Source organism: Podarcis bocagei, assembly GCF_964188305.1.
Source record: "Podarcis bocagei genome assembly, chromosome: W".
Classification (NCBI taxonomy): domain Eukaryota; kingdom Metazoa; phylum Chordata; class Lepidosauria; order Squamata; family Lacertidae; genus Podarcis; species Podarcis bocagei.
Window position 1 is genome coordinate 45048030 of NC_138131.1, and position 21671 is coordinate 45069700.

Below are 21671 nucleotides of genomic sequence, written 5' to 3' on the forward strand. Positions count from 1 at the left end.
AGGGTGAAGAGCCCGCGCCAAACAAAGCGATGTTTGCTGGCACTGCTTCACCAAAGGCTGAAGGCACGTCTGCTGACCAGAAGCAGGGGGGCAAGCTGCAAAAGCCCACGCCAGTGGAAAGCAAGGTTTTGCTTGCTGGCACAGCTTCACCAAAGGCTAAAGGCACGTCTGCTGGCCAGGAGCAGCAGGGGGGCAAGCTGCAAAAGCCCACACCAGTGCAAAACAAGGGTTTGCTTGCTGTAAAGACTGCTCCAACAGCCAAAGGCAGGTTTATTGTGGATTCAGGTGCCACCCGCCACGTTTCCAAGGACAGGCATCTCTTTATCTCCTTCAAGCCTCAGGAAAGTGAGATCCACCTGGCTGATGGAAGGACGTTGCAAATTGCAGGAGAAGGGACTGTGAAACTTGCAAGTCTGCACACTACCATCAGTAATGTACTTTATGTTCCAGGAGCGGCGAGCAACTTGTTGAGCGTCCCACAGCTTACTGGACGTGGTTTTCAGATTTCCTTCAAGAGGAGCGTCTGTGTCATCAGTAAAGGCAAAGAGGACTATTTGCATGCAAAGTTTATGGATGGTTTATTCCATATAACTTATGATGACACTGTTGTTGTGAATAATGCTGATTCTTGTTGTGTTGCACAAACTAACAAAGTTCTTCATGCAGGTTGCATTCACGATGCACATCGACGGTTTGGTCACCTCTCTTGGAAGGCACTGGCCAAGATGCCAGAGGTGGTTGAAGGTTTGAACATCAAACCCTGTAAATTTCACATGAAATGTGTATCTTGTGCAGAGAACAAGGTGAAGGTTGCTCCAAAAGGCAAGGAGTCTAGCAGGCAGGCTTCCAAGCCCTACCAGCTAGTGCATGCGGACCTGGTTGGGCCACTTGCGCCCTCTATAGGAGGAGCAAGGTACTTCATGATTCTGATTGATTCTTTTACCAGGTACATTCATGTGTATTTGCTCGAACAGAAATCGCAAGCGTTTCCAAAGTTTAAGGAATTCTGTGCTTGGTTGGAGAATGTGCACGGTAAACGCATTTCTTGCTTGTTTACTGATCGGGGGCGGGGAGTTCACTTCTCAGCAGTTTGAAGCTTTCCTGACTGAGAAGGGAATCCAGCATGACATGTCAACGCCCAGATCGCCATGGATGAATGGTCTTGCGGAGAGAGCAAATCAAACATTGCTGCAAGGAATAAAAACCTTGTTGCATGATGCCAATCTCCCTGATAAGTTTTGGGGGGAGGCTCTGGGGAATTTGGTTTACAGTTATAATCGCAGATTGTCATCACCCATTGGTTGTACCCCCTATGAGAAGATGTTTGGCAAGAAACCCAACACCAAACACATGAGAATTTTTGGTTCGGACATGTGGGTACGCACACAACAAACCAACAAGCTTGGGAAGCGTGGGGCACATGGTTTGTTCATGGGGTACGAAAAAGGTGCATACAGGGTATGGATGACTGACTCTAAGTCCATTAAGTTCACAAGGAGTGTTGAGTACAATCCTAAGTGGGGGGGAAATGTGGGAATTTTCCAGAGTTACCCAGAGGAGGATGAAGGTGATGTCAAGCAAGCAGCTAAAGCTGAGGAAGCTGCTGATGATGAGGATGAGGATGATGATGAGGATGATGATGATGATGATGATCAGAGTTCGGATTCCAGTTCAGTGGGCGGCGCTACTGCTGATGTCAGTGAAAGTGATGACACAGCAGACTACCAGAGCGCAAAGGCCTCAATCAGACCATCTGATGCGTCTGACAATGAACTGGAAGAACCACTGTTCACCATTGGTCACTTTTCTCCTAAGAAAGAGGAGATGAGTCCAGAAGACTTGCGTCTAGTACGCAGATCTGAAAGGGCGACCAAGGGCAGACCTCCAAAGAGGTATGCTGATGAGTTTGCTAAGACAGCAACTGCTGTTCTTAGTAGCTCAGAGAAGGTATGGGAACCTTCAAGCTTCAATGAGGTTCAGGAGTTAACCTCTAAAGATGCTGAGCCTTGGCTTAATGCCATGAAGGCTGAAGTTGATTCCTTGAACAGGAACCAAACTTGGGAATTGGTACCGATAGTCCCAGGAATGAGACTGGTTGGCAGCAAATGGGTCTTCAAGGCCAAGACAGACCAGAATGGCAAGGTAGTCAGACACAAAGCCAGATTGGTTGCCAGAGGTTTTTCACAGGTACCAGGACAGGATTACCACGAGACCTACTCTCCCACAGTCAAATATGAGAGCATTCGGCTGATGCTCAAGATCGCTGCGGAGGAGAAACTGCATGTTTCCCACCACGACATTAATACAGCTTTTTTGTATGGGATTTTGAATGAACAGCTGTTCATGCTTCCACCTGATGGGATGGAAATACAGAAGGGAATGGTCTGTAAACTGCGGAAATCCTTATATGGTCTTAAGCAGAGTGCCAGGTGTTGGAACACAAAACTCACTGAGACATTGCTTTCTCTAGGTTTTCACCAGGGCAAAGCTGATCCATGTGTGTTTGTCAAGGAGGAGGGGCAAAACAAACTGTATTGTTTATGTTTTGTTGATGATCTTCTGATGTTTTGGAAGAATCAGGCTTTTTACCAAAGCACCCTAGCTCAGCTGAAGGAGCACTTTGACATAAAGGATCTTGGTGAGGTATCCAACTATCTTTCTCTGCAGGTGGAGAAGGACCAAGCAGGTAATTTTCTGGTACACCAAACACAGAAAATTGCTGATGTGTTAACCAGGTTGAATTTGATTGATGCAAACCCAGCAGACACACCGATGGTGACAGGTTACCAGGTAAACAGTACTGCTGAAGCGTTTTCTGACACAACGCTGTACAGATGCATTCTAGGCAAGCTGAATTTCATTGCCAGATGTTCAAGACCTGACATAGCTGTAAGCTGTAATCTGCTTAGCAGACATGCCAACAATCCTACGGTTCAGGATTGGAAAGCTCTGAAGCGCATAGCCCGCTATTTGAAAGAGACTATGCACTACAGGCTGAGGTTCACCAGTCAGAAGACTGGAGGTCTTGAAATCTTTGCAGATGCAAGTTTTGGAAGTGACACCACGGATGGTACAAGCACTTCTGGAGTATGCTACATGTACAACCACTGCCTGTTTGACTGGTTGTGCAAGAAGCAGACAACAGTGAGCCTAAGTTCCTGTGAAGCAGAACTCAATGCTCTGTCATTTTCACTCATGGATTGTGAATGGTTGATGCAACTGTTTAAGGACATCAGGGTGTCTGTGAAATGTCCTATACAAGTGTATCAAGACAATAGATCGTGTTTGGCTTTGCTGAACTCCGAGAGTTGCAAGCAGAGAACCAAGTACTTGCAGATTAAGCTACATCGTGCAAGAGAGTGTATTCAGAAAGGACTGATTCGGGTGTCCTACATGGCAGGAAATGAAATTCCTGCTGATCTGTTGTCTAAGGTTGTTAACAGAGAACAACTTAAGGTTTATGTACAAAAGTTGCAATTGGGTGAACGACAGGTACAACAGGTTACACGGAAAGGGGGAGGATGTTAGGATATTTCCGTTCCACCTTAAAGGGAGCAGGCTTTGTAAGCAACAGAGTCTGCGCATGTCCTGTTGACAGGATGTTTATGCTTGCTGTTTTTCCTTTCGGTTTTGGCAGTCGGCTCAGACACGCTGACAGAATGGACGTGTTTTCTTTTGTTTCTGTTAAACGCTAAATAAAGTCTGTAAATTATGCTCTTCTGTGATGCAAGCTTCTGACTGTGCTTTCTGCTGAAAGAGGGTGCACACCAGCCTAGGAATGTGGCTAAGAATTTCCAAAGGCTTTGTGCCCCTAACTGTTGGATCTGCGTGACTACGGGAGGCCGATGGATGTCCAGAACTCCGGCTTGGGGGCCATGATGGACGTTATCTCCCTGGCAGTTTCCCAACAAATACAGCACTCCAACTGCTCCTGTAGAATAGACATAAAGACAGTTGCAACGTTAGTTACATTTCTTTTCTGTCCATTTGCAAAAAGTACAGTTTTTCCAGCAGAAATTGCTCTGCAATTCCACATCTCGACAGCAGGGGTCTCTGGAATCAAGTTGCGATTAGCTGCAGAGTCTATCACAAAACAAAACTCTGAGCCTTTCTCACAGCTGTTCTCAAACAATGCCATACTGGCTGTTATTTGATAAGTCTCCTCCTGGTGTTTGTCATGTCCACCTGCCTCAGTCCCACGCCTGGCTGCTCTCCCAGGCTGGTTGCCATGGAAACCCGACTGGTTCCCATGGGAGTTGACCTTGACAACATCCTGCCTTGCCTCCTTGCTCCGGTGGGGGCAATTACGCCGCAGATGTTCCGTAGAATTACACACGTAGCACCGACGAACGGAAAAACACTGGGGTGAGCTCTCAGCTAGCAAAGCTTCCGGGACACCAGCTCCGCCCCCTCTGAAACGGCACTTCCCCTCGGCATACACAGTGGAAACTTTTCCAAACTGGCTTTTGGGCTCCTCTGCCCCCCCAACACTTCCAACAGCACTCTGTAAGGCTGTAAAATCAGGGCTTCTGGCTGAACACTCGGCATCATCCTGCTCCTGGCCTTCTGCTGAGCTTTGACACAAACCCCTCAGCACATTCCAGGCTTCACAGGCCGACTCAATGCCTTCCAAATACGGCAACAGCTTAGCGTGTACGCTTGCTCTCAACATGCAGATCTCAGCTCTCTCAGCTTTCTCTCTCTGCATCTTCTCCTCCAGAAAAGCAGACTTCAGCTTTCCTGCATCTCTGTCCACCAGCCCCGCAATTTCAGCAGCAGCCGGTTCGCTTGGGGACGGCTGTTTCTTGCTTATGTCCCACAAGCCAGTTGCCCAAAACCAGGCTCTCACCCTTCTAACCCAGGTTTCCCACGACTGGGTGGTGAGCTCTTCAAGCTTCTCAAGCGGAACTTCAAACACCTCTAGGTCATCTGCCATCTTTCTCCCGTTCTCCCCAGGCGCCCCAAGCTGTACTCACAGATCACCAGCTCTTCCGGCTCCTGTCCGTGGAGAAACGATTCCTTGCTGCTCTTGGCACTGTTGCATTCAGCACAGGCAAACCTTTGCGTCTTTCAGCTAGCTGCTTGCCTCAGATACAGGCCTCCGCTTCCGGTCAGCTTCACTGCCTCCGAACGCAGACTTCAAACATTCCGGCAGCCTCCAGTGACAGCTTTACAAGCAGTAATTACGGCCCATAACCTGTTGATTTATTAGTGCGTGACCTGCTAATTGATTTACGGTCCAATTAGCTCTTTACAGCGGTCCGGCACGCTTCCCACTCAGCGGCGCAATCTGCTTCGTTCCGGCACGCCTAGCAGAGTAAAACACAGCGGCAAACTGTCACGTAGCTTCCGACAAATACACAGAGCACCAGATTGTCCATTTACAGCTCTTTATTGCATCGTTTCTCAGAAAACTCCAGGACTTCTCGCAGCCATGACAAACTGCGTCTTTCTCTCTCAAAGACCGAGAGGAACAGTCAGAAAACTCCTCCCAGCTTCCAAAGCTGACGCCAGAATGTTGAGGCATCATGGGAACAACTTAACCTCTTTTTTAAAAAAAGGGAATTCGTGGAAGGAAACTGGGGTGGATCTGGGGAAAAATCTTTTTTTTCTATTTTTGTAAATGATATGGGAGGGAGGTAAGATTGTGTAATTTAAATTGGATAGTGGGTTAAACAAATTAAGTTTTAAATGGGGAGTGAGAGATTGTAGAACTAAATTCATGAAAGGGGAATACAGCTGGGAGGGGGAAGGGGGAGTCCCAGAAAGTTGGTATTGAAAGTAAGGCTTTAAGTGTATTTTATCTTTGTATTTCTATATTTTTTGGAAACTTTAATAAATATGATTTTTTTAAAAAAATGATGACACCTATAAAATCAGCCAAGGCAATTTGCACGGCAGCATTTGTTATGAATAAATGCTGCTGTTCAGTCTGTGAGAAGGGCAGATATATTGATGCAACATCAGAACCGCTCAAAGCTATAGCACGTGAACGTCCTTTGATAACAATGTCTGATGTGGATTCAACAACGGAATAAATGTTTTTAGGTGGGGTGTGTGGTAAATGTAGCCATTCTATAATGCAGATTGTCTTCTTCTTTTCTGTCTGAGCATATAAATTCCTGTTGGCAACAATGGTGTAGCAAACACTGCCAGATGCAGCTTGTGTGCAGCACCTCTAGGTGGTGCATGCGGAAAGGTTTCAATGCTTCACCCACAAAATGTTGACAAAGTGTAGGGGAGTTCCGCATGCCTTGAGGCAGGACAACCCACTGATATCACTGGGTGGGCTGCGAATTGTTATATACTGGCAATGTAAAAGCAAACCGTTCCCTGTCTGCTGGAGCCAGTGGGATGAAGATGGTTCAATGTGGCCGAAAGTCAATTGTTCAGAAATAAGCTGTTCAGAAATAGCTGGTGCCGCTGCTGCTGATTTTTCTTTTGGTAGAGGCCACTGTTCTACCCCCACTGGGGTATCAGTGATCCTGGTTTGCCACACTGGAAACAAGTTGTATCGGTGGCTACAGGCTGGTTTTCATTTAGCGCTGCTGCCAGCAGATGAGCCTTGTGGGTGGCTGTACCAACAGACTGACAAATGCGAAGCATGGCTGCTGTGTCTGTGGCAGGATTGTGTATCATCGGTTGTAACGCAACCTTACAATCCTCATTGGCATTTTCAAAGGCCAATTGTTTGATAATTATTTGTTTGGCTTCAGGATTTTCAATTTGACGACTCACTGCTGTAAGCAGCCTGTCCATAAAGGAAGAATATGATTCTCTTGCCTCTTGCCTGATTGAACCCCACCTTGATTGAATACTGGTGGGTTCTGGGATTTTTCTCATTGCTTGTTTAGCAGCAAGAGCAGTGTCCCTCAATAAGATTTGCAGCAGTGTGGCTTGCACTGAAGCTTGAGTGAAAGGACCACGCCCCATCATGGCATCTATGACGTCTGCAAGGGTAATATTTGGATTATTTCCCCTGATTTGTTGAAACAAAGCTGGAGCATAAGCACGGCAGGCAGTTTCCCATTCGTGGGCAAACAAAACACCTGCTGATGGGGGTAACACTGTACGTGCCAAAAGCTTGATGTCATCTGGAACCAAAAGCTGGGCTAATGTGGCTTCCAAAAGAGCCTGTGTAAATGGGGCTCGAAGTCCATTTGTCCTTACTGACAATTGCAGCTCTTTCAAGATTTTAAAGTCAAAAGGTTGGTGTGTCACTGAAAGTAGCTGGAGTGAGTGCCAAGCCAGGAATCATGCTTCTTTTCAAACCATGTTCTGAAGTTTGTTTCATGATCAGAACAATCCTCTCAAGTGATTGTTTTCACCCTGCTTTAAAAGCAACACTTCAAAGAACGGCTCAAAAAAATAAATACACAAAAAAAAAACCTTAGCAAAACAGGATTCCCAATGAAATGGTCTGCCTCACAGCCAGAGGCTCTACTCCAAGGAAGCACTGAGGAGGGCTGTGACAGTTTGGAGCTTTCCTGTCTGTTCTCTGATCTGGTGACACATGCTGTCTGTTGAAGTTGAATGGGGAGGGGCCCTTAGATGTCTGAAAGAGTTCTGGGACTTGCTGGTTAATGGGATTTTCTGCCGTCCTCAGCGGATGCTCAGCCCTTCTGTCTATTCCAGCTGTAGTGTTTCAGAAAGTTGCTTTGAGCCAAACACACTCCCCTTTGAAAGTTTCAAGATCTCAAGTCTCAAATGTTTGGTAGCCAAGAGCATGGCTTAATTAGAATTGGAAACACTATTGAAAAGGTTTACTTTTCAAATACATTTAAGTAGGAATTACTCAGCCTTGGAGAAGCCCCTTCCTTGGGTCTCGGTCACTCACCTGTGACTGTCAGAGTCACTCACCTGTCAGTCACTCATCCATTCTGAATGGGTAGAAAGAAGCACAGAGCTATGACATACAGAGAGGCGTCAGGCAACCTCACTGGAGGAGGACTGGTGATTCTGGCCATGTATCTGAGTCAGTAATCACAACGCAGAGAATTGCCAGAGTTAGAATTAATCATCCTAGCAGAGACTGCTTAGAAGTATGGAATTCAACAACAATCAATCATGCAGAGATGCAACGGAGAACATTTTCTGAAATTAGAAAAAGCTGCCCAGTGCTGGGGAATGACCCCAGTCATGTCCAGTGTGGGAGAGACATGGCAGGATTAACCACCCTGTGCTCTTTCAGCAACTTTCTCTGTGGTCAAGAGCTGTAGGTGCTCATCAAATGGAAGCCCTACTTCCATCTACTGCTCTGAAGTAGGGTCATCTCTGCCTCCAGGTTTTCAACTTTTATGTACATCTTCTGAAAATGCACAAACCTTTTCTCTTGTATGAACGATGCCAGGTTTTAGCTCACTGGTTCCTTTATTTTATCCAGTTTTCTGTTTGGAATCTTAATGGCTCCCCCTTTGTATTTTTTTTAAAATAATTTTTATTAACTGGCTAATCACATCAAATTAAATCACATCATATAAATTCCAAATTACAAAGCCAAATTTTTAAATTTTGTTGGGGGAACCCATACTTCAAGATCCAAAGGGGGATTCAGATCATCTTCTTTACTGCGTTAATGTCCAAATCAGTCCCAATCAGTCCAAACAAAGTTCATAATTCTATCCAGTCTTATCTTGGTGTTTCCACATCATATCTTATTCATATAATTTCTCTTTTTCCTTTACGATCTCTTCTGTTGGTCTCCTTAAGCCGATAGCAAGTATAATAATCCTGTGTGGATTTCCCGTTCCTCCACTAAGTCCAGATGGTTTCCATATATCTCCTTAGTAGATAACCTCGTTCTTTCCATCGTAAATTTTGGCATTTGTCGCTCTTAAGTCCCACCGAGGAGTTGATCCACGATATGTAAACAACTCTATTTCTCTCTTTCTCCTCCCAGACCCAAGAGCTCCAACAATGCCTCCCAAAATGGCGACGGCATTTTTAACTGCGTCATTCCAGAACTCTTAGCTTTCCAGCTTCATCTTGAAACATTGCTTTGGATCATAGAATCATAGAATCATAGAATCATAGAGTTGGAAGAGACCACAAGGGCCATCGAGTCCAACCCCCTGCCAAGCAGGAAACACCATCAGAGCACTCCTGACATATGGTTGTCAAGCCTCTGCTTAAAGACCTCCAAAGTAGGAGACTCCACCACACTCCTTGGCAGCAAATTCCACTGTCGAACAGCTCTTACTGTCAGGAAGTTCTTCCTAATGTTTAGGTGGAATCTTCTTTCTTGTAGTTTGGATCCATTGCTCCGTGTCCGCTTCTCTGGAGCAGCAGAAAACAACCTTTCTCCCTCCTCTATGTGACATCCTTTTATATATTTGAACATGGCTATCATATCACCCCTTAACCTCCTCTTCTCCAGGCTAAACATGCCCAGCTCCCTTAGCCGTTCCTCATAAGGCATCGTTTCCAGGCCTTTGACCATTTTGGTTGCCCTCCTCTGGACACGTTCCAGTTTGTCAGTGTCCTTCTTGAATTGTGGTGCCCAGAACTGGACACAGTACTCCAGGTGTGGTCTGACCAGAGCAGAATACAGTGGCACTATTACTTCCCTTGATCTAGATGCTATACTCCTATTGATGCAGCCCAGAATTGCATTGGCTTTTTTAGCTGCCGCGTCACACTGTTGGCTCATGTCAAGTTTGTGGTCAACCAAGACTCCTAGATCCTTTTCACATGTACTGCTCTCAAGCCAGGTGTCACCCATCTTGTATTTGTGCCTCTCATTTTTTTTGCCCAAGTGCAATACTTTACATTTCTCCCTGTTAAAATTCATTTTGTTTGTTTTTGCCCAGTTCTCTAATCTGTCAAGGTCGTTTTGAAGTGTGATCCTGTCCTCTGGGGTGTTAGCCACCTCTCCCAGTTTGGTGTCATCTGCAAATTTGATCAGGATGCCCTTGAGTCCATCATCCAAGTCGTTGATAAAGATGTTAAATAAGACCGGGCCCAAGACAGAACCCTGTGGCACCCCACTAGTCACTCTTCTCCAGGATGAAGAGGAACCATTGATGAGCACCCTTTGGGTTCGGTCAGTCAGCCAGTTACAAATCCACTGAGTGGTAGCAGAGTCAAGACCGCATTTTACCAGCTTCTTTACAAGAATATTATGGGGCACCTTGTCAAATGCCTTACTGAAATCAAGGTAGGCTATATCCACTGAGTTCCCTTCATCTACCAGGCTTGTAATTCTGTCAAAAAATGAGATCAGGTTAGTCTGACATGACTTATTTTTCAGAAATCCATGCTGACTATTGGTGAGCACAGCATTCCTTTCTAGGTGCTCACAGACTGTTTGCTTAATGATCTGCTCCAGAATCTTCCCTGCTATTGATGTCAGACTGACTGGGCGGTAATTATTTGGGTCCTCTCTTTTCCCCTTTTTGAAAATAGGGACAACATTTGCCCTCCTCCAGTCTGCCGGGACTTCGCCTGTTCTCCAGGATTTCTCGAAGATGACTGCCAGTGGTTCTGAGATCACATCTGCCAGTTCTTTTAATACTCTTGGATGCAGTTCATCTGGCCCTGGAGACTTGAATACATCTAAACTAGCCAAATATTCTTGTACTGTCTCCTTAGTTATTCTGGGCTGTGTTTCCTTTGCTGAATCATTTGCTCCAAATTCTTCAGGTCGGGCATTGTTTTCTTTATCGGAGAAGACTGAGGCAAAGAAGGCATTGAGGAGTTCAGCCCTTTCTGTGTCCCCTGTTTGCATTTCACCATCTTCTCCTCTGAGTGACCCCACTGTTTCTTTGTTCTTCCTTTTGCTACGAACATACCCATAAAAGCCTTTTTTGTTGCTTTTAACCTCTCTAGCAAGCCTGAGTTCATTCTGTGCTTTAGCTTTTCTGACTTTGTGTCTACACGTGCTGGCTATTTGTTTGAATTCCTCTTTGGTGGTTTCCCCCCTTTTCCATTTTTTGTACACATCCTTTTTTAATCTTAATTCAGTTAAAAGTTCTTTAGATAGCCACCCTGGCTTCTTTAGGCACCTTCCATGTTTCCGTCTCATTGGTATTGCCTGACGTTGTGCTTTTACTATCTCCCTCTTAACAAACTCCCAGCCATCATGAACTCCCTTTCCTTTTAGTATTGCTGTCCATGGGATCTCACCCAGCACTTCCCTAAGTTTTATGAAGTCGGCTTTCTTAAAGTCAAGAAATTGAGTCCTAGTATGCTTGGCTGCTCCTTTCCGCTGTATAGTAAACTTCAGAAGAGCATGATCACTCGCGCCTAATGATCCTTCCACTTCTACCCCACTAACCAGGTCATCAACATTGGTTAGGACCAGATCTAAAATGGCTGTTCCTCTTGTTGCTTCTCCCACTTTCTGGACAATGAAGTTGTCTGCAAGGCCAGTGAGGAATCTGTTTGACCTTATGCTCTTGGCTGAGTTTGACGTCCAACAAATATCCGGGTAATTGAAGTCCCCCATTACTACTATCTCCCTTCCTTTTGCATGCTTGGCCATCTGTTCCAGGAAGGCATCATCTATGTCCTCCGTTTGGCTTGGGGATCTATAGTAAACTCCCACAATGAGGTCTCTGTTTTTCTTCTCTCCCTTAATTTTGACCCAAATGCTCTCATATTGGCTTTGAGGTTCTAAATCTTGGATCTCTTCACAGGTATACACATCCCTGACATATAACGCCACTCCTCCTCCTTTCTTGTCTGGTCTGTTTCTCTGAAATAGATTGTATCCCCCCATTATTACATTCCAATCGTGGGACTTATCCCACCAGGTTTCAGTGATGCCTATTATGTCATATTTAGTTTGCTGTACCAAGAGCTCAAGCTCATCTTGTTTATTTCCCATGCTTTGCGCATTAGTGTACAGACATTGAAGTCCATTAATCATTCCCCCGTGTCTCTTATTTAAGGATTTTTTCCTCCCACCACTAGGTCCGCGTGCTGTTTGCTCCATTTGGTCTATGACATTTGGATGATCATCTTCATTAATTGATAGACTCCTACCTTCAGGAGCACTGTCTCCCTCCCCCACATTAGTCAGTTTAAAGCCCTCCTGATGAGGTTTCTGAGATTTTTGGCAAAAACATTCCTCCCAACCGTTGTGAGGTGCAGCCCATCACTTGCCAGAAGTCCATCTTCAAGAAACTGCAGTCCGTGATCTAAGAATCCAAACCGTTCCTGTTTACACCATTTGCGAAGCCAGCTGTTCACTTCCACTATTTTCCCCTCTCTCCCTGGGCCACGTCGTTCAACTGGGAGGACAGACGAGATGACAATTTGTGCATTTAGTTGCTTCAATTTCCTGCCGAGAGCCTCGTAGTCTCTTTTGATCTTCTGGAGGCTATTGCTTGCAGTGTCATTGGTTCCCACATGAACCAAGAGGAAGGGGTATTTGTCAGTGGGTTTTATGATTCCTTGCAGTCGTTCAGTTACATCTTGGATCTTAGCCCCGGGGAGACAGCACACTTCCCGAGACATCTTGTCAGGCCCACAGATCACTGCTTCTGTTCCCCTCAGTAGGGAATCCCCTATCACCACTACACGCCTCCTCTTGGGTTTGGTCGGGGTTCTTCCGTGAGCTGTCCGTTCCAAGGTCGCCTGCACATTCCCTGAGGACTGACTTTGCTGCTCGTCTTCATATACCTGATCGACTGTAATGAGGGAGAGATCCTCAAATGGAGTCTGCTCTTCGTCTTCCATGCTAGGGGAGAGGACCTCAAAGCGATTGTGTATTTCTAAACAATCAGAGTGAACCCTGGGCCTCCTACTTCTTTGAGTCACGTTTCTCCATATATCTGGCTCCTGTGTTGATGAACTAGCCTCCTTCTCAGGGGAGTCCCCTGTCTCCTCCTTGGTGGGGACGGTGTGCTCTGTTGCTTCCAAGAAGAGCTCCAGCTCTCTAATTCTTTGGAGCGTAGCTACACGTTCCTCCAGTTGCTGGACTTTGTCTTTTAAAAGGGCAATCAACATGCAATTGCTGCAGGTGAAGCTGCCTGCAACCTTTGGCAAGATGGCAAACATTGCGCAGGAATCGCAGGCGACTGCAGCTGTTCCCTCCCCTTCCATCTTGAGATCGTGTTGTTGGGGGTGGCTACAGAGGTCCTCCATCATAAAAAGCTTGAAGACAGGACAAATAACTTCGCCCACACAAAAAACAAACAAACCTAGGTCTCCCCCAACAAACGTTTGAGACTAGCTCCCCTAAATCTAAAAGATGGATATAACTGCTCCTCCCACAGCTAATCCCCTGCCTCAACAGAAACCCTGCCCCCTCTGACCTTTACACAGGGAAAACAGCTAATCAGCCACAAGAAATACACACACACAAGAAAACCCTTTTTGCTCCTTCTTCAACTGCTAATCGAAAGTTTATCTCCACACAGCCTTAAATCCACAGCTTAAGTCCTTAGTTTCTGACTCATTAGGGGAGGGGATTCTTGTTAAATCACATAAAAAAAGGAAGGCAGGTTTTCTCCCCCCTCCCCCATTTGTCATACCATATCTTGACGTATCTTCTCATATTTTATATTTTATTCTCATATTTTATTCTTGTCTTGTTATCAGAGATCTCTTCTGTCAGCAGTCTTTACTCCCCTTTTTCCTTGAAGCATGTGCAATTAATCTTGTCCAAATTGTTTCTTTTAAAGATCATTTGCAACTAGCGGCGCGAATCAGGAACGGCGTCCAGGAGAGCCGGAAATCCCACAGGAGGGCTTTGTGCCTAGTGCCCCCACCCCCATAAATTCGGGGGTGGTATAGGGCACAGCAGGCAAGGGCCGTCCCCCCCACAATCCTGGGGGGGTTAGGGAGGCTAATTACCCCCATCATAGCCTCCAAATTACCTCTTGTGGGTCGGAGAGATGTTATTGTCAGCCATCTTCCGATGCGCCACCTAGTGGCCCCCAATGGCTCCCCCTTTGTAAAAGCCTTTCCTCAGGAAAGTGGATAAGGCAAAAGAGGAGACCCATATATTGTAGGTGCCTTGGAGGGGTCATGTTTGCCTCCACACAACCATGTGCAGAAGAGTCATGGTTGCTCCTGACAGGGGCAGCCTTTGACACCACCACCACTTCCCCAGGAGAACACAAAGCTAGCGTATTTAGTAATGAGAATATTTTGTCTCCCCAAATACCGGTAGTCTTGCCACTTGTAATGTTTTTATTGGGAGGAGGAATAAGGAATTGCACCTCCTCCCAATTGCTTAGCCCAGCCATACTGAATTCTGTCTGTTGATCACACTCAAACACAACAAGGGACTAGGGATGGAGGAGAAATGTGATTCAATTTGCATTTAAAGGCAAACCTACTTAATTTGCACTTCCCAAAACAAAATGAGTACTGAAGTGCAGCCATTGTTTGAAATCCACACTTGCTGAATTTTGCAAGGTTGTCCTCCAGTCAAGCCATGTGTCCAGAAATGCATGTATTAGGGAAATAACATACAGAAATGTATTACATTAATTTAAATTGTTTTACAAAAATACATTAGGCAAGTTATACATACAAACTATGTGCATGTTATGAGAAATTTGCACTAAAAATGCTGGTGATTTTTTCTTTTAATTGCAAACTGATGTGGGAATGTGGCAAAATATTTTTAAGGTGACATGGAAATGAGGAGAGCTAAACTTAAGACATGGGTATAGCCAAGGAGGGGCAGATCCAAAAATATTATTGAAAAGCATTGAAAGTACTCAATTATCTGAGGTTCTGCTCCCCCTCAGCAGAAGCCTGGCCCCCACAATGTCTTATTTATGGTGTATTTTTGCCTGTGACTTAAGAAACTGAAACTGAAAGATTCTACCGTCCTTACAAGGGAAGTAACCTAGGCACTATCTCTCATTCAGTTCTGTAGCTTGGGGGTTCCTTCTACTGGACCCTTCACCAACCTGGGGCTGGAAGCTGCAGGAGGGGAGGAGAGGGCTCTTGAGCTGGGGTCCTGCTCATGGGTTTCCCTTTGGGGCATTCACTGTGGGAGCAGGATCCTGAATTAGATGGGTCATTGGCCTGACCCAGCAGGTTTTTCTTAGTTTCCTATGTTCACATGCTGGTTTAAGAATAATCAATGTAGGTGATGTATTTTGGAGAGGTTCTGGCCCTATCGGGTTCTTTATAAGGGTGCTTTGTATGCTGCCATTCTTTCTGAAGGCACCTTGGTATCTCTGGTCCCAGCCCATGCCCTCATGCCATAGACCTGGCTGTTCCTTTCTCTCCTTGCAGGCTGAAGAGAAGCAGAAGGCCTCAGCTGCATTTGCTCAGCTCCACACTGCCATGGAGATCCTGGGAATTGTGGTGGAGGAGCAGAAGGCCATCTGGCGAGTTTTGGCCGCCATCTGCCACCTGGGTGCTGCAGGGGCTTGCAAAGGTAAGACTAACGGCTGGCAAAGGTGGCATTTTGGGCTGGGTGGTTCTACAAGGAGACTGCTGTGCTGGATCCATCTGCTGCAGCCTGAGAAAGGAGATGATGGAGATGTCCCTGCTTTGCAGGCTGCATGGTGCAGCATTTCAGAAAATCAAGCCATCTGCTTGGGCTCATTTGTCTGAATTCCCTGCCCCCTTTTAGCCTATCCTTCTAGGAGCATTACAGAAAGTCAATGGATCTCAGTTCAGCCTCTCTGCTTGAGAGGCTGCTGTTTTCATATAATGCTGGTCTTGCACAAGGCCTGCTCTTGGAGATCCCTGGAGTGGGAGGAGAGCCAGAGAAAGTGCAAGACCCTCCAATACGTGTTCTGTCTGAGCCAGCAAGCAGAGTGTGCCACCCACTGCAGAGTTGGCAAAATGTTAAGCCACTTGCTATCTTACATAGAACCATAGAATTGTAGAGGGCTGCCTCATGGAAACAAGCCTGTTTTTTGCTGCTCCAGAGAGTGGTACCCAAACCAACAGATTCAAATAACAAAAGAGGAGATTCTGATTAAACTGGGAAGAACGTTCTGAAGATAAGAGCCATTTAACGGTGGAACAGACTCCTTGGAGGCTTTTAAGCAGAGGTTGGATGGCCATCTGGCATGGATACTTCAGTTGAGATTCCTGCATTGCAGGGGGTTGGACTAGATGACCCTTGGGGAGGCCCTTCCAACTTTACAATGCTATGATTTCCTCAACACCCCTCAGCCTCCCAGGCTGCTCACACGTCCTGATCTGAATATGCCTCCTAGTAGGAGTTGCCTTATTGTGGTGTTCCCTGGGCTTTGAAGAGTGGTTGCCTAGGAAAGCTGCAGAATGCAAATCCCTGGGGTGATAATTTTAGAATGAGAGAAGGGACTCTCACAGCCACCCCTTGGCTCCCTTAAAATTAAAATGTGGGCTAAATGTTCAGCACAACAGTAGTCCAAGAGGATAGCAAAATCATACAAGGATCATGAAAGTGTATTATCAGAGATGGCTACAAGCAATGCTTCTGTTCCAGAGTCATAGAATCATAGAATCATAGAATCATAGAGTTGTTATAGACCACAAGGGCCATCGAGTCCAACCCCCTGCCAAGCAGGAAACACCATCAGAGCACTCCTGACATATGGTTGTCAAGCCTCTGCTTAAAGACCTCCAAAGTAGGAGACTCCACCACACTCCCTGGCAGCAAATTCCACTGTCAAACAGCTCTTACTGTCAGGAAGTTCTTCCTAATGTTTAGGTGGAATCTTCTTTCTTGTAGTTTGGATCCATTGCTCCGTGTCCGCTTCTCTGGAGCAGCAGAAAACAACCTTTCTCCCTCCTCTATGTGACATCCTTTTATATATTTGAACATGGCTATCATATCACCCCTTCACCTCCTCTTCTCCAGGCTAAACATGCCCAGCTCCCTTAACCGTTCCTCATAAGGCATCGTTTCCAGGCCTTTGACCATTTTGGTTGCCCTCCTCTGGACACGTTCCAGTTTGTCAGTGTCCTTCTTGAACTGACATGTGCTGCCTATGCACTGGTGGAGGAAGAGGGGACGGGCGGAGCGCACCACCCCCGGCAGAGCAATCCCAGTGGGGTTCCATCGTGGTTGCCCCCCCCCGCCCACACTGGGCGCCCCACCCCCACAGGCGGCATACCGCGCCCCCAGGACGCGTGCCAGCCCTGCCCCCGCCTGCTCTCTGCCCTCAGTGCCGGAGCATGAAGCTCTGCCACTGTGCCTATGCACTTGTTTATCCATCTGGCTCCATTTTGAATTTGCACCCTCAGCCTTCATTACCATTTTATTATGGTAATGAACAGAGTTGAGTCTGATACTGCTGGCTCCTCTATCAGCTCCTACCCATCAGTCTCCCAGGTGCCATCTACACTGCCTGGCTTTGCAACTGTATTTTATTTTCTTCTGATTATGATTTGGTGTTGCTGTGTCTGAATTATAGCAAGAAGAATCTTCATCTCTGTAGCATGTCACAGCACCATTAATCAACTATAATTAATTTAAAATTTGGAAAGTTCACTGCTTAGGATGATGTCCTTCACCTGCCAAATGCTTAATACCAGAGTTTCCTGTAGATAGTATGAAATATCCAGGAATTTTAGTGAGGCTCTGGGTTCAGTTCTGGAATCAAGCCTTTGATACCCTGTCTAAGGCAACATCCCTCCCTTTTGACAGCAGTGGCTTGTTGATTTCTAAACAGAGGATCACTTCATTGCCCTGTAATGCTTCATTCCAGATTTTTGAAGATTACTTGGGAATTGCAAAGAGTGTGATTGCATCCCCATGTTCCTGCTTTTTTATTGCTGCAATTGTCACATGATAGTTTGGTGATTATGGGTGACACACTGCATGGAGATTTCCCTTGCATTTTGAATAGTTGGAGCTTGGTTTCCAATAGTAAAATTACCACTAAAGTTCATGGGTTATTACTAAGGTGGTGGTTGCTACTGCGGCTTCTGCTTCTTCTCCAGCTCATTGCACACAGCTCTTTACAACAAAAGTCTTATCAGTGGCAACCTGCCCATTCTGTCCATGGCCAATGCTTAGGCCACATTCAAGTCATACCTTTAAAGCACTATGATACCTCTTTAAACAGTCATGTTTTCCCCAAAGGATTATGGGAGCTGTAGTCTGTTAAGGGTGCTGAGCATTGTTAGGAGCCCCCTATACCCCTCCCAGAACTACAGTTCTCAGAGTTTCCTGGGAAGAGGGATTGATTGTATAGCTACTCTGGGAACTGTAGCTCTGGGAGGGTAGGGGAGGAAGTTTCAGACATACGTAGGTGAGTTCATCTCTGTTATAATCTTTTCCAGCAAGGTCACATCAGGAAAAGTTTGGTTCTCACGAAAGTCGCTTGACTAGGCCAGATACTTCCTAGTTTATATCTTCACCATATTGCGGGCAACGGAAGGGTGTTGTCTCTGCAAACTAATGAAGTTCTGTGAGGGGGCTACGAATCTCCTGACAGCTCTCAGCATCCTCAACAAACTACAGCTCCCAGGAAGCCATGACTGTCTGGAGTGGTGTCATAGTGCTTTATAAGTGTATGCCGTGGGCACAGGAGCTGAGTAGACCTTTGCTCCCCAAAAGATTCCTTGTGATTGTGCCTTCTGGCAGCCAAGCAAGTACCTGTGTTGCAGCTCTGAGCTTCCCATCAGGGTCCACTGCCATCTCCTGAGGTCCGGAGAGGGAGCATCAGGGATCAAAAGAGGGCTCAGAATGTGGTCAGGGTGGTTTTCGGTGGTGGTAAGAACAGCCAAGGCGGTTCAGGTTGCCTTGTGGGGCTTCTGAAGGTTCTTCCAGGTCCTCATTTGTTCTCTGTGGGGTTTCTTGCCTCTTTCATATAGGAGGTCTCCATGAGATCTGGGCTAGGCAGAATCTTGGCCTGTTTGGAAGAACTGAATACCAGGCTGCTTCAAGACCAGCTATTTAGTGAGGCACATCCTGCTTCATTCAATCACTTTACAGGGCATCCACATGTCTGCACAAAATCTGACATTTTTCAGGGGTTTGGGAGTGGAAAAATAAATAGCTCTCCTTTCAGCAGCTCACCCTTTGCTCCAAAAATCGATTCTGTTGCCAAAGGGAATCAAAGGACTCACAGATTTAAAAATGGATCAAAGTAAAATAGAAGTGGACTAAGAGAGAAAAAGATGAATTAGTTCCTATAACTCCAGTCCTCTGCTCTTCCTGCATTCAGTGGTATTCTTGTCAGGGACTTTTTTTATTAATGTATTTGTTTGTTTGTTTGGTTTTTTTTTGTTTATTAAACTTCTATCCCAAAGTTGCCCAAGGCAGCAAACGTGATAAAATGATAAAAACCTCTTAAAAACATACCATTCCAGTAGAGATGCAGACTGGGAAATATTTAATCTTAAAAGGCTTGTTGGAAGAGGAAGGTCTTCAACTGGTACCAAAAAGAGGTGGCACCTCTCCAGTCATAGAATCACAAAATTGTAGAGTCGTCTAGTCCAAGCTCCTGCTAAATGTAATATTCAAGGGAAGGGCATTCCAAAGGCCAGGTGCCACAAAACTAAAGGTGCGACTCCTGTATTTTGCAGAACACACCTCTTAATAAGAGGGTATCTGCAGGAGGCCTTTTCCTGCAGAGCACAGTGATTGACAGTTGTGGGGGGGGTCTAAAACCCTAGGTGCCTAGGGTCAAAACGATCCCTTTGAGTAGTTGTCGAAGCCAGCCTTCGACAATCTTTGGGGTTGGCTAATTTGAGTAGCCAACCCCAAAGATCAAAGTCTGACAGTCCTTCATGTTGAATGTGAACAGCTGGCTTCGCAGATGGTGTAAACAGGAACGGTTTGGATTCTTAGATCACGGACTGCAGTTTCTTGAAGATGGACTTCTGGCAAGCGATGGGCTGCACCTCACAACGGTTGGGAGAAATGTTTTTGCCAAAAATCTCAGAAACCTCATCAGGAGGGCTTTAAACTGACTAATGTGGGGGAGGGAGACAGTGCTCCTGAAGGCAGGAGCCTATCAATTGATGAAGATGATCATCCAAATGTCATAGACCAAATGGAGCAAACAGCACGCGGACCTAGTGGTGGGAGGAAAAAATCCTTAAATAAGAGACACGGGGGAATGATTAATGGACTTCAATGTCTGTACACTAATGCGCAAAGCATGGGAAATAAACAAGATGAGCTTGAGCTCTTGGTACAGCAAACTAAATATGACATAATAGGCATTACTGAAACCTGGTGGGATAAGTCCCACGATTGGAATGTAATAATGGGGGGATACAATCTATTTCAGAGAAACAGACCAGACAAGAAAGGAGGAGGAGTGGCGTTATATGTCAGGGATGTGTATACCTGTGAAGAGATCCAAGATTTAGAACCTCAATGCCAAAGTGAGAGCATTTGGGTCAAAATTAAGGGAGAGAAGAATAACAGGGACCTCATTGTGGGAGTTTACTATAGATCCCCAAGCCAAACTGAGGACATAGATGATGCCTTCCTGGAACAGATGGCCAAGCATGCAAAAGGAAGGGAGATAGTAGTAATGGGGGACTTCAATTACCCAGATATTTGTGGGATGTCAAACTCAGCCAAGAGCATAAGGTCAAACAGATTCCTCACTGGCCTTGCAGACAACTTCATTGTCCAGAAAGTGGGAGAAGCAACAAGAGGAACAGCCATTTTAGATCTGGTCCTAACCAATGTTGATGATCTGGTTAGTGGGGTAGAAGTGGAAGGATCATTAGGCGCGAGTGATCATGCTCTTCTGAAGTTTACTATACAGCGGAAAGGAGCAGCCAAGCATACTAGGACTCAATTTCTTGACTTTAAGAAAGCCGACTTCATAAAACTTAGGGAAGTGCTGGGTGAGATCCCATGGACAGTAATACTAAAAGGAAAGGGAGTTCATGATGGCTGGGAGTTTGTTAAGAGGGAGATACTAAAAGCACAACGTCAGTCAATACCAATGAGACGGAAACATGGAAGGTGCCTAAAGAAGCCAGGGTGGCTATCTAAAGAACTTTTAACTGAGTTAAGATTAAAAAAGGATGTGTACAAAAAATGGAAAAGGGGGGAAACCACCAAAGAGGAATTCAAACAAATAGCCAGCACGTGTAGACACAAAGTCAGAAAAGCTAAAGCACAGAATGAACTCAGGCTTGCTAGAGAGGTTAAAAGCAACACAAAAGGATGTAGCCTACCTTGATTTCAGCAAGGCATTTGACAAGGTGCCCCATGATATTCTTGTAAAGAAACTGGTAAAATGCGGTGTGGACTATGCTACCACTCAGTGGATTTGTAACTGGCTGACTGACCGAACCCAAAGAGTGCTCATCAATGGTTCCTCTTCATCCTGGAGAAGAGTGACTAGTGGGGTGCCACAGGGTTCTGTCTTGGGCCCGGTCTTATTCAACATCTTTATTAATGACTTGGATGATGGACTCAAGGGCATCCTGATCAAATTTGCGGATGACACCAAACTGGGAGGGGTGGCTAACACCCCAGAGGACAGGATCACACTTCAAAACGACCTTGACAGATTAGAGAACTGGGCCAAAACAAACAAGATGAATTTTAACAGGGAGAAATGTAAAGTATTGCACTTGGGCAAAAAAAATGAGAGGCACAAATACAAGATGGGGGACACCTGGCTTGAGAGCAGTACATGTGAAAAGGATCTAGGAGTCTTGGTTGACCACAAACTTGACATGAGCCAACAGTGTGGCGCGGCAGCTAAAAAAGCCAATGCAATTCTGGGCTGCATCAATAGGAGTATAGCATCTAGATCAAGGGAAGTAATAATGCCACTGTATTC